Below are 14535 nucleotides of genomic sequence, written 5' to 3'. Positions count from 1 at the left end.
TGTTTGTTTTAGCTCATAGGCCTGCACTGTGCTGAGAAGGAGGAGGAGGAGGAGGAGGAGGAGGAAAAATTCACATAATCAAATGACGGTCCAGCCCTTTAGATGGAATAGCTCTTGGAGAAAAACCCAGTGATTCAGCACTGCATCCTGCAGGAAATCCAGAGGAGATGTAATGAGGACTAAATTCTCAGGCAGAGCTCCAGGATGCAGAGACAGGTCACAGATGTGTGAGATTAACCAGTAAGACTGAGGAATTTCAATATGTCTCTTTCTTACTGTCTCATGTCTACAGTGTAACGATGGCGGATTGTAGACAGTGGCCTTTTAGGCTATTATCTTAGCAATTTGATTTAGTGAATCGAGTACTTGACCTTTCACCTGAATCTTTACTCTGGCGACAGTCTGTCTCGCGTATCACTTTCAGTCCTTGTAAAACAGACGAGAGACGATTTTACCTCTACATCTCATTTGTGGTTCTGCAGGAAATGACTTGGGTTTTAGCAATTGTGCTTTTTTTATTTGATAATGTTGTAGCTAAACCACTCTGGGTTTTAAAGCTACGCCATATCTCAGCAGCCATGAGCCGGCATTAATTAACTATAAAATCAGGGACAGTGGATGCAGGATGAGGGATGAGGGGAGTGATGCAATCATGGAGGTTCCTCTGAGTTGGAACGAGTCCACAGGGTTTCAAGCATGGATTGTTCAAGTAGTGGACATAGCCACCGTGATGTCACCCATGGGTTTGTGGACTGACATTTTGAAGCCTCAAGTTTGGCATTTAGGCCGTCACCATCTTGCATTTTTTGGAGCCAGAAGTGACCATATTTGGATGAAAAGGTGGAGCTAACCCAATGTTATTCATTCACATTACGTTATTCATTCACATAAAGTTATTCATCCCTACAACAGGAAATACTTTTCCCTAACCTGATGTGAAGTGCGCGCTGCACATGTGAGCATTTTTTATGATCGCCTCTGTCCAGTCCTTCGTCTTATCACATTTAACCATAGTTGTCTTTGTTTTTGTTGACGGGTAGTGGCGGCTGGTATGTGTTCAAATTTAAGTTTTGAGCCATGACTCCTTCTATTCTGGCTCCCAATAACACAACAACACCACATTTTAAGACTCCTATGTAGCCTACAGCCCTGTGGTGGAGAGGCAGGTTTTGCCTCCAGCTAACAAACTGAAGTCATTGTGACGTCAGCCCTAAAAGGGTCTATGGGGATTAACTCGCTTTTGGAGCCAGCCTCAAGTGGCCATTACAGGAACTGCAGTTTTTGGCATTTCCACATTGGCTTTCAGCACCGGAGGTTGCCGCTTGGTTTAAGGACTGTGGCCCTTCAAATCCTGGATCTTTGGCTAAAACCAGAGGAACGACCCCCCCTCCCACATACACATGCACATCTGGTAAAAAATAAACACTAGAGGGAAAAGGGAGGGTGCAGATGATGGAGTAGTGAAGTATCCGTCCAGTCCATTTCCTCTTCTGTGTCTCGTCGTGAAATCCCTCTCGACCCCACCCAAGCTCTTTCATTCAGAGGGAGAGAATGTGCGGGCTACGCCTGTGTTTTCTGTAAATATCTTGGGTCTCCTCTCCGCCACCTCCTCCCAGGGCGAAGATGGAGCCAGCCGTGTGCCCTTCCTCTCTCCCTTCCTCCCGCCGAGCCACCTCATGGGGAAGGAAGCTGACCCTCTCCACCCTGTATGAGGTTAAATCCCAGAGGGGGGAAGAGAAGGGTGTCGCCCTGGTCCCCTCGACTGACACCAGGAAACACGAGGAGGAAACAGAAAGGAATTGTGCGTGTGTTTTTCAATAGTAACAGGCAGGATGTGTAAGGTCAGTGTGGTGTTGCGAAGCTATGTCATGTCAGAGCTCCGCAACCTCACATTCCCTGAAAACACCCACAGTCTAATCACGTGATATCTCTATTACTACGAAGGTTTTTTGCATTTAAGGGCAAGTTAATTTTGTAGACCCTGGAATTTAACCCTCCAAATCACTCCAACTAAAACACTTATTATAACAACTAGGAACAATATTTCCTTTCAGAAATACCAGCGCTGCGTGAACGTGATGAATACAAAAGGCTTTACACAGTAATGTTTACTGAAACAAGGTCCTTTATATCCAACATACCAGCGTTCACCACATTACCAAGTGCCATTATTATAATCACATCCAGCACTACTCCATGAATTCCAGAGCAGAGCCGTATCCAAGGCCACACTGTACACAATATCACATACTTCCTGTGAGCTCGGCTGTTCTTTGGATTCAGTCCAAGCGAAGACACTGTCAACGGTTTTCATATAGCATATCCATCCCCTCTTCCTCAATTACATTAAAAAGCAGACACGAGACATTTTATTCGATATTTTCCACAGGCGCATGCATCTTAGTTGACTTGATAGCGAGGCATAATTCCTCTTGAGACATTTTACCGTGTTTGAATGGAAGTCTGTGTTGTTAGATTATACTCAAGAGAGCTGCATATCAAACAAATCGACTAATGAATAAAATATTTGGAGAAATGTCTTGTTGGTCCATCATGACAGTGACATATACAGGACTGCAGAGGGCACATTTGGATTACCCCTGACTGTTTATATGTTTTGCTGGTTGTGATTGTTTGTATGATGTTGCTGAAACCTCATTGTTTTGTCAGCAGCAGTTGGTTTCAGTTGGGCGTTATGTTGTTGCAGGGGCAACCCGTACTGGCACAGTTTCACAGCAGCAGCAGTTTAAGTGACATTGTGACATCCAGTCTTTTGTCACATCTGAGACCAAACAAATATAGACGTTTTTTTATCTACTTCCCAACTTGTTGGTGCTTTTACTGTATATTCTCTCGTTATTGCCTCCATGATGGCGGCAACCGTGGCTAGAGGCATTGTTTTCTGGTTGTCTGTCTGTCTCATTCTTGTGAGGGGTTGAGGATTTTTTTTTCATTTGGTCATAACTTTCACTTGGACTCAAGGATAAACTGACTAGATTTTGGTGGTCAAATGTCAAGGTCACTGTGACCTTGCATCCATCTCATTATTGTGAGAGCCATCTTTTAGAAAGACCTCGAGGGCATTTCCTCAGATTTAGGCACAAATGTCCACTTGGACTCAATGATTCAAAAACGATCTGATTAGATTTCAGTGGTTGAAGGTCAAGGTCACTTTGACCTTGTCCATCTCATTCTCGTGAATGTTATATCTCAAGAACACCTTGGACCTTTTTTTTTTCTAACTTGGCACAAACGTCCACTTTTATGCAGGGATGATCTAATTAGATTTTGGTGGTCAAAGGTCAGGGTCACTGTGATCTTGTCTATCTCATTCTTGTGAACGCTATATCTTAAGAACACCTTAAGGATATTTTTTTTATTTGGCACAAACATCCACTTTGACCCAAGGATGAGCTAATTAGATTTGGGTGGTCAAATGTAAAGGTCACTGTGACCTTGCATCTGTATCATTCTTGTGAAAGCTATATTTTAAGAAGGCCTTGAGTGCATTTCCTCAGATTTGGCACAAATGTCCACTTGGACTCAAGGATGAGCTGATTAGATTAGACTCCAGGTTGCCACTGGCTACCATCTTTGTTTGGGTTCGGAAACATAGTCACAACTTGGGAAACAGGTCAAACTTTATGTCTTTGAAACAACCTTCTGAGTCAAATATTAACGAGTATTTATCTTTTAGACAAATGGATACTTACTACTGTGACTCGGATGTAATGCTAATACTAATATGCGCAAGGCACGACCTTAGAGCTGGTATCACATGCGTCCTTCGGGGACCTAATGTTGATCTTACACTGGTGATATTGTTTTTTTCCTGCCATAACAGATAATGTAACTAAGTTGACAGCTGGTCTATGCTTTTTTGGAGCACAAATTAATTTTTGCGATACCTTTGCCATGCTCATTATGTCTCATTTCAGCCCTCTGTTTTCTAATAGCTAGCGTTGAATTTGTTGTATTTAATACATAATTGATTCAATGTTTAATTCATTTATTTTAATTTATTTTTGTTTCTGCAGTGACCCTGACCTGCACCTTTTGCTGCTGACACCGACTCCCATTCATCAATGCTGAGTTGCACCACGAAGAGCGTCGGCAGTTAACACCCATGATGAAAGACCAGAAGGTTGGTCCCTTTTACACTACCCAACATTTGAAATACGAAGGTAAAAACAGGAAGTCAGCAATTAATTGTGCCACCTGGACAAACTTCCATCAGTGTTGAAAATATTCCCGCCATGTTTTTCCGTCGGTTTGAGGGTTCCTAGAGCTTGACGCCCACTCAAAAATATCCAGAGCTAGAAAAAAAAAGCTTCATCCAAGCTCTCTAACCTAGACGAGGGGGCCATTTCCGAACTTCTATTATTCTTCCACTGAAAGCCCTTAATGTGCGGCTGTTATCCCTTCACTTAAATGTGCTTTGCTCAGCTGAAAACGACTGGGAATGCCTGAGAAAAAAAAAAAAAACACCTGCCAGACTCATTAATTATAATTTATGAGTGCCAGACCTTGGGCCTGGACTTGATGGATCATTTCAAACAGCTTTCAAAATCAACTTATATGTCAGCGGAGGTTATAAACAGGACATATTCAGAGCTGTGTCCTCTTCTGTAAAACATCTCTCCCTCATGTTGTCATTCACTGTTTGGATGTCCTTTGCAGTAAGCTCAATCACAACACCACATACGCTCACACTCATTAAGGGCCCGGCTTCATTATGCACTCATCTTGGTTTGTTTGACCGCTCTCTCATGAGAAAAGATTAATTGACTGGCTCGGCTCGACTAAACTAAATATTTAAGTGTTTGAGGTGTGTGTGGTTGGCTTCAGACCCCTCAGTGATGGTCTTTACTTGAACCTGGTTTGTTTTACTCAGCCCACACTGCAATCTCTGCATGGCAACTCCCTGACGTGTCCACATATAGATTGTTTTTTAAATCATATGCCCATTATTGTATCACATGTATACAATAGCCTCAGGGAAGCACAACATGAGCCAACATATATGGGTTTCTTTTTCTCTTATTTTTACCGCTTTGCGTGCACGTGAGTTACACAGTATAGACAAGTTGTCTTTACTGCTCGCTTGTGGAGACAATTTGGTCTCATTACAGGATAAAATTATGGATTACAAGGAATTACACGCCTGCTGAGACTAAACAAAGGATGAAAATGATCGGTCTGGGAAAGATTTTCACTGTTTGTTCAAAGGTGCATTTAAGTGATGCTACATTTAAGGACTCAACATAAGATGTTCTCCTGATCTGTAATCCTTACCCTCCAAAATTACAACTCACCGAGCGCCAGATGCTGATTTAAATCAGCCTTTGCCAAGTCAGTGATGCCCTTGACTAAGAATTTTCCTAGTCAACCAATAGTCGTCATTTAGGGCCATTAGTCGACCAGTCACCCACATGTTTACGATATTAATTTAATTATTAAATGATATATTTTGATATATTTATATGATTACACTGTGCTACATTACAGAGAAATACAAAACCGTACTAATGAACCTTCATTAATATAGGCCTATATTTTATCTACAAGTGCACGTCACACACTGAGCGAGCCGCCTGTTATTGACGCTGTGGGCTAATGGGCATGTAGCTGCTTCCATGTTTCAGATGATACGTCATGTTTGTAGTCGACCAATGAGTTTACATATCACCTTGGGTTCGTCCTTCACCTTCTCAAAATGATCCCACACTTTGGATTTCCTGCCCGACATGTTATTAACTAGCCTGTGGAATAACCGCAGGTACCAGCCCTGGAAATTAACCTGACTGCTGTCTGACTGCTGAGTGTGGTCACTTCCTGTGTCTGACCTTTCAAATTAAATTCCCACATGATTTATTTTGACAAGGTGCAGCTCTGAATAGAGTTTCAGGTTGTTGTTTTCTGTGACTAAGCAACCACTGAAATCTTGCCAACTAATGACCTCTCTGGTCAACCAATGTTTGGTTGACTATTAGGGTTCAGCCCTAAGAAGTCGTTTGTCAGTCATTTAAAGTAGTTTTGATTGATGCAGTATCTGTTAAACTCATGGCATTGCTTAATTATCCATGCGCAACATATCAGTTTTGCAGAAGAAGTCCAAAGAGAACTTGTGATATGAATCATTAAAGCTGAAGCAAACATTTTCCAGCATCAGTGATTTTTCTTATTAAACAGCTCATAGTTTGTATTCCATGGAGTCCTTCACAGCTGTTTGATTTCACACATTGCTTATGTAAAATAAATACCAATCTCTGTACAAGTTTGTGTAAACATCTGACGTTCAAGTGCACAGCTGAGAGCAGATGAGATGATGAACGTGTGCAGTGCTGAGATGACCTTCACAACAGAGGAATCTCTTAACACCTGCAAACAATTATTTAATGGTAAATGTCTTGTGAGGACATTGAAGAAAAATGTCAGCCTTGATTCTGATTGTAGTCATGCTTTTGCTCCAAGAAAAGCAGAAGAGGTCAGATGAAAAATTAACTTGAGGAATACCAACGAAATTAAAAACTGACTCATTTAACACAACATTTCATGTCATCATTTGGTTTTGAAACGTTTGTTGCTGGCATTGTGAGAACATAATTTAAAGTTGATGGGTGAAAATTATGATGAGGGTCTAACAGCTGAAACAATACTGAAGCTCTGATGGGTTAATCACAGCAATCACACCAGTAAATAAGATGGAATTAGGTGGAATCAGCAGTTTAGAAAGTGACCACTGGAAATTAGTCCCAACATATTATGATCCATACTCTTTTATCATTCTTTCTTAAAGCTGTGATCAACAGCTGCAGAAAGTAATATAAAAAAAATCACACCTGCATGCACACATGTATAGTGTCATGCTTTAGATGCCATAGGAAGCGCTACCCACAGAGCCATAGTGCTGGTTAAAAGAAGAAGTGTCTATCTCCATCTGCTGGTCACAAATAAACATTGTAAATACAATGAAGTGCAAATTGCTGCATCACCTAAAATCTTTTTTCTCCTTTGGTCTGTGCATTCAAACCTTTTCTCATTTTAATGTAATCAAACCATTTAACCCTTTCAAACCTGGATAGATATCAGTTTTCTTGTGCTGCATTCAAATGCCTTTCACAAGAATTTCAACCTTTGAAACCTGAGCAAATTGGTTTGATTTCTTATAAAAAAAAAAGACGTGGAAAAAAAAAGCAATGAGCAACTTGGCATGACATGTCCCGCAAATTGCAAGAAAATTGCAAAACATGCCTAGCAAAAAAAAGAGTAGAAAATAATAATTAAAAAAGGAAAAAATGCCAAGAAAAATGTATTTATAATTATTATAATTATATTTTAAAACATTACATGAAAAAAAAATCTCTCTTTCTCTCTCTCTCTATATATATATACAGTAAATATATTAAGCACTTTTCCAGGCCATTTCCTTGTTGGTTTTTGTTTTTTACTTCTTTTTTTTTTTTTTTCCAAGATATTTTCCTGTAACTTTAACTCATTTCTTGCTATTTTTTGGTTATCTCTTATAAAGTTGCTCATTGTCTTTTTCTTGTGTTCTTGGAAGGAACCAGGTCACTTTGCTCAAGTTTTAAAGGTGAACCATGACAAATTGAAATCAAAATCCGTAGAATATGCATACAGACTTATGAAGCAGACAGACTTACAAAGCAGTTTAAATACACGTCTTAGTGGCTACTGTGATTAAATTTTAGGTATATGTGTCAACCTAACTGCTTTGTTTTTTAGTGTATTTGTTGTAAATTTTTATTTAAAACCAAATAAATGCAGTTCAAATGGCAAACAATTACATTTAGTCCCAAATATAATTTAAATACATACATGAATTAAAAATAAGATGCCTGTATTGAGCAGTCATTGAGACTGTATTATGAAATGTTTTTGATACAAAAAGGTTTCCAAAAGCACACACATCCTGGGGCGTTGGTGGCTTGGTGGTAGAGCAGGTGTCCCATGTACAAGGCTGTTGCCACAGCAGCCCGGGTTCGAATCCAGCCTGTGGCCCTTTGCTGCATGTCACTCCCTCTCTCTCTCCCCCTTTCACACTTGTCTGTCCTATCAATTAAAGGCTTAAAAATGCCCAAAAAAATATCTTAAAAAAAAAAAAAAGCACACACATCCAGACGATGAATACCAGGTGCTGGACAGAGGAACACAGAAGGAACATAGACGATAGTCAATGCACCCATGAATGTTTTTTTAAATTACCAATGAGGTGAGGTTTGAGCATCAAGCTCTTCATTAGACAATGATTTCTGATGGAGAGGTTGACACTCTTTCTGTCTTCTAGGTCTCAGATACCTCAAAGGGATCTTGTAAATCAGGCTTACTATAGCAAAAGTACAACCTCAAGAATAGCCTCTATATACATACTCTACATTCAGTGAATGTAGAGTCTGTAGGCAAACCCCAGAGATCTTGCCTCCAGAAGAAGAGCGGAAGAGCCCTGGTTTCCGGTTGTAGGCTGTTTGTAGTCCGCGTGATATTGACCAATCACGTTTGAGCCAGCTGCAGTTGTTGCCAGGTTAAACGGTCCATGCGGTGAACTAACGAGGCAGAATATAATTGGCGTCACTGCAAACTCTGAATCCATCACAATGGTTCAGCATATTTACTTATATATAAACGGAAGTCGGAAACGGAAATTCGCCTCCTCCGCCCAAATCAAACCAGAATGCCAAAAAATCTGGAATCTGCCCCCAGAGTCTGTATCGCCATCTGCTGGAAGTCAGACGCCGAATACAGCCGATGGGTTCTGAGAATGCCTCAAGAGTAAACACAGGACTCCAGTATTATAATGGTGGCAGTCTCAACAAAGACTATGTATCACAAGCTCCCAAATGTGATAGTTCTAGCTAGGGTTGAAACGACTTAAAGGGACACTTCAAACCGAAATCAAAAACCCATTTTTACCTGTAGTGCTGTTTATTAGTCCAGATTGTTTTAGTGTGAGTTGCTTAGTGTTGGAGATATCGGCCATAGAGATGTTTGCCTTCTCTCCAATTTAATGGAACTAGATGGCCCTTGGCTTGTGGTTCTTGAAGCGCCACAAAAATTGAGCATAGCGTTAGTGCACGCAGGACCCGATGTTAAGCTCAGCTCACATCCCAGCTACATCAGCTGCTCTCAAACAGTCCAATCAACTGATGGAGCGGCTGATTGATGGAAGGGAGTCAGCTGAGAGAATACATGATTCCTTTCTACACAACCAATTGGCGAAACTCATTCAGGTCGCCCTATTTAAACTGCTCTGGCCTGCCTACTGTTGCTGCTTCCCCTGCAAGCTGCTTTGCAACTTGCTTCCTCCCCAGCTCCTCCTTTTCATGCTGTGTCTGACTTATCAATGTCATTTCTGTTTGTCATTGATGCTGCTCTGTCCTGTTCCCTGGGGGTCTTTGCTGCTGCTCTCCCTGGCTCAGGATTTACACATCAGCGCATGGAAGGGCAGAAAGGTTTGTTATTTCTGCCTCAGGTTTTCCTCGTTTGCACACGGAAGGGCAGAGAAGTGTGCTCTGTCCACCTTAGGCTTTCCTCCTTTGAACATGTAAGAGCAGAGAGGTGTGCTCTTGCTGCCATGAAGCTTTCCTTGTAGGCACATGGAAGGGCAGAGAGGCCCCAGAGCAGAGCCATACTGCCAAACGGAAATAAAGTTTTCTCTGGTCCTTACTAAAATACATTTGAAGAACTGATCGTGCAGTAGGAGGTACACATCTACTGCTAGCTCAGCCAAGGAGGACATCATTGATGTTTACATCTCAGGCTGTCACGAGCACAAGCCTCTCATCCATGAGTAGATGCATGCTTCCCTCTGCGTGGTAATATGGTTGGTGGGTGTAGTTTGGTAGAAAGAAAACAGTTTCTACATGAAACTGCTCACAACAAGGTCTGTGGATTATCTTGAGTAACTGGGTCATGATTTCTGGAAAGAGACATTGCCGTTGAGTTTTTCAAATGTTTTTTTTTTTTTTTTTTTTTTGGGTACTTTGAGCATCACAAGTGGAGTACCATCTAGTAGAAGGCAGACATTTCTACAACTGATATCTCCAACACTCGTCAACTCACACCAAAACAATCTAGGCTGATAAATAGCACTACAGGTATAGGAGAAAAATGATTTGGGGATGAAGTGTCCCTTTAAAGCCTATATTGCAGAACAGTATTTGAAGACGATTTTGTAAGAGTTTCTTTTATAGCTCTACAGTTGATTAATTCAGGACATGATGCTGTAAAGTAGATGGAGAACATCAAACAAGAGGAAAAGCAGGGTAAATATTTACAGCACAGCACACAGACATTAATTTTTTAGTAGGATATTTCATCTCACTGGCAATAACACAGACTGTTCCACGTGGTCGCTCCAGTGAGTCACCATTCTGATCCAGCTATTTGTCCTCCTCCAGACTGAGACAAAGAAGATACATTACTGAAAGCACAATTTAGAAATCCTCTTAGCTGTCCATGCAAATACATTTTGTATGCTTTTATTTAGCTGTATTGTGCAAATGACAAGCCATAAGGGTAGGGTATTAGTGTAACTGCCGATTAGGAAACATTTGGTGGCTTTACTTTTGGATAATGTATACAGGGGAAAATGAATGTTGCTCTTTATTCTGCCAATCCATAAAAAAGAATACTGTTGTGAGTGTTCTGGAGAGATGAGAAGCAACTAAAATAACTGTAGCATTCTGGCCAAAATATAAAGTAATTATACATACAGTCACAGGCCACTTTATTAGGTACACCTTGCTAGTACCAGGTTGGACCCCTTTTGTCTTCAGAGCTGCCTTAATTCTTTGTGGCACAGATTCAACAAGGTGCTGGAAACATTCCTCAGAGATTTTGGTCCATATTGACAGGATGACATCAAACAGTTGCTGTCGGCTGCACATCCATGATGAGAATCTCCCGTTTCACCACATCCCAAAGGTGCTCTATTGGACTGAGATCTGGTGACTGTGGAGGCCATTGGAGTACAGTGAACTCATTGTCATGTTCAAGAAACCAGTTTGAGATGATCTGAGCTTTGTGACATGGTGCGTTATCCTGCTGGAAGTAGCCATCAGAAGATGGGTACACTGTGGTCATAAAGGGATGGACACAGTCAGCAGCAATACTCAGGTAGGCTGTGGTGTTTAAACCAGTGTCGGAAATTAGCAAGGGCCACAGGCCATTTGGCCCACAATTTATCCAAGAATGCCCCCAAAAGCCATGTTCTGGGGGCCAAAATTGCCCCCAAGTTTTCGAAACAACTATATGTATTTATATTTTTAACAGTATTACAATCTGACATTAGTAATATAATTAGTATAAGAAGTATAATTTTATTTTTATTAAATTGATTTACCGTCACGTCTACAACTCATTTTCCAGACATAATCAACAAGATTGCACTGATTACGTGAGAGTAATCTGACAGAGAAGGGGAGGGGGCTTTGCTGTACCATAAGTATAAATTAACCATTTCTTGGGTGATCTGTGTCTACACAATGACAAATTAATGAAAAATTAAGGTAGAATGAATGTTAAATTTTAAATTAACTTACTTCCAGGATTGCATCTAAGGAATTTATAGTAATTTGGCCTTTTTAACAGTAAAAGTAACTGTAATGTGGTGAAACATTAGTACTGCTATCAGTAGATTAATGGTTAAATCATCACATTTAAACTGGTTGAATTATAGGAAATCTGAGTGATATTTTGCAACCATAACTTTATGTAACCCATTATTTATTTCATTCATAGTGGTTTCTACTGAAGAGTGAAGACACTATCTTAGTTGGTTTTGCTTTTCATGTGCTTATTGTTAGAACATAATTACAATTTTTTGATGGCCCCCAAACGTTTTGAAAATGCCCCCATTTTTTAGACCGTGGGGGCCAAAATTGCCCCCAAAATATTTTGTTAATTTCATACCGTGGTTTAAACCATGCTCAGTTGGTAAGAAAATCTAAGAAAATCTCCCCCACACCATTACACCACCAGCAGCAGCCTGAACCGTTGATACAAGGCAGGATGGATCCATGCTTTCATGTTGTTTACACCAAATTCTGACCCTACCATCTGAATGTGGCAGCAGAAATCCAGACTCATCAGACCAGGCAACGTTTTTCCAATCTTCTATTGTCCAGTTTTGGTGAGCCTGTGTGAACTGCAGCCTCAGTTTCCTGTTGTTAGCTGACAGGAGCGGCACCTGGTGTGGTCTTCTGCTGCTGTAGCCCATCTGCTTCAAGGTTGGACGTGTTGTTGGTTCAGAGATGGTTTTCTGCAGATCTTGGTTGGAACCAGTGGTTATTTGACTTCCTGTTGCCTTTCTATCATCTTGAACCAGTCTGACCATTCTCCTCTGACCTCTGGCATATTATGCATATTACAGGAACATAATTTATCATGTTTATATATTTCATACATAAAACAAAAAGAATTGTAAAGGAAAAATGTCAGAAGGCTTTGTTTGAGATGAGTCAGTGAAAATAGGGTTTTTCCTCGCACTCCCAGATGGATATTTCTGTAAAGAACATTCACAGTTACATATTATGAAGCAGGTGGTTTTAAATTTCCCCATACACTTTCACATCGTGGAAGCTGTGTTTTGTTTTCACATTAGGCGAGAATGAGTATTGAAAACCCATGAATAGATTGTTCTATAGACGTGTCTGAGGGATCAGCTGTAGCTTTGTGTATTTGCAGAATATCCCTTTTCCCAGCACCAAATCAACAGCAGCCACAAAACAGCCTGATGTAAATGGTGCTGTTCAAGGTAGAAAGAGGGAATAAAGTAAGCTGAAATTCTTTGTAAATGTGGCAATGGATGCAGTATGGGCACCTGGAAAACTAAATTTCCATTATAATTTAATAGATTGGACTTAATGGAAAACTGCACCCCCCAAATGACCATTTGTATATCAGTTGCTGACCCTGTGTTACGTTGAGTTGTGGAGGAAACATAGTTTTTCTCGTATGCCTCTACGGTGAACAGAGAAACCAAGACTGGAGTAAACTGGAGCCACATTCAACACCAGCAAAACTACATCAAAACATGCACTTACAGCTCTCACAACTCGTGCAGTATAATCCAAACCCAGTCATATGCTCAGTACTTCCCAAACAGACAGCCCTTATTGACAAAGAGCTGAATCACAAGTGAAACTTACATGCTCTCTTCAAAGCCAGACTCCGTTGACAAAAACAGCAATTTTATTTTGCTGAACACGGGAGCTGCTGGTCTACCGCTGCCTCGATCAGTTGGTTAGTTTGTGTTATAGTGTGTCTTTGGTGTTTTATAGGGTTTGTTACTAACTGTTGAATGCAGTGGTAGACCAGCAGCTCCTGTGTTCAGCAAAGAAGAGAGCATAGATACGTTTCACTTTCAGTTCACTTCCCTGTTGAAAGAGCTGTCTGTTCTGTTCTGTTCAGTACTGAGCACACGACAGGATAAATGAGACTTGGATTATACTGCACGAGTTGTGAGAGAGTTTGTAAATGGATGTTTTGATGTAATTTTGCTGTAGTTAAACACAGACCCCTATGACTTGAATTCATCAAGAATTTCGTCTGTTTTCGGATTCTTTGTTCACTGGAGTCATAATGTAATACTGCAGGAACATTGCGGGACTTTATTTATTAATTAGATGTGTGGAATTAAATAACAAACTCCCCCTACCCTTTAAACCACATCACATTATATGTGTTAGTACATGTACTATGCATGATTACATATAACCAAGAACACACTGATATACCCTCACAGCAGCTTGGGTCTGCAGAGAAACAACCCAGGAGCTTAACTTGCATTAATATGAAAGTGACACTAGAGGGCGGTGGTAACACACAAGTTCTTCCTGTTTACTTAAGTACTGAAATTTAAACCAACAACTTTTTCACTTAAGGTTATCTTTTAAAGGATTGTATAAAGCAGCTTTAGAGTGATTTACCAAGCAGAAAAAAATATTTGTTTTAATAAAACTAAACTGCATCTCCCTTCAGTTTGTATTTAGCATTAAGGGCAACTCAAACTTTAGGAGAGTGAAGGAAGAAGTATTCTAGTATAAGTATAATAATAATAACACCACAATTTAAAGATGCTTTTTTTGCAAGTTAAGGTTTAACAATCTTACCAAAAGAAAAGGACAAAAAGTATTACCAACCTGGAGCAACATCATTTTTCTTGTGCTGCTTACAGACGCCTTTGATAGATATTTAAACCTTTGAACCCTGAGCACATTGGTGCAATTTTATTAAAAGATAGGGGGAAAAACAACTTTGTAATGAATGACCCACGAACGGCAAAAAATATATAATTTAGATTTTAATTTTATTTTTTTAAAAACTAGGGAAAAAAGAAAAACAGTAGGGAAAAAGTATATTTAGAATTATTATTATTACATTTTAAAATTACAGATTTATTATAATTTCTTAGCACTCTTTCCAAGTCATTTTCTTCTTTTACTGATTTATTGCAAATTTTCTGGCTCATTTATTCTTTAGTTGCTCAGTACCCTCTTCCCATGTTTTTGAAAT

At 40.1% G+C, this 14535-nt stretch overlaps 1 long non-coding RNA gene across 1 annotated transcript in view; it reads left to right on the top strand.

Annotated features, from left to right (window-relative positions):
* The window catches only part of LOC144459483 (uncharacterized), a 91051-nt gene that overhangs the window by 39472 nt on the left and 37044 nt on the right, over positions 1–14535 (top strand). The window contains exon 2 of the long non-coding RNA XR_013488449.1: positions 4038–4144. This is a non-coding gene — a long non-coding RNA (uncharacterized LOC144459483). The remainder of the gene's footprint in view (positions 1–4037; positions 4145–14535) is intronic.

The sequence above is a fragment of the Epinephelus lanceolatus genome, chromosome 21 (genome assembly GCF_041903045.1).
Source record: "Epinephelus lanceolatus isolate andai-2023 chromosome 21, ASM4190304v1, whole genome shotgun sequence".
NCBI classification, from domain to species: Eukaryota; Metazoa; Chordata; class Actinopteri; order Perciformes; family Serranidae; genus Epinephelus; species Epinephelus lanceolatus.
Note: the sequence above shows the minus strand (reverse complement) of the source record. Positions and strands in the feature narration are given on the sequence as shown.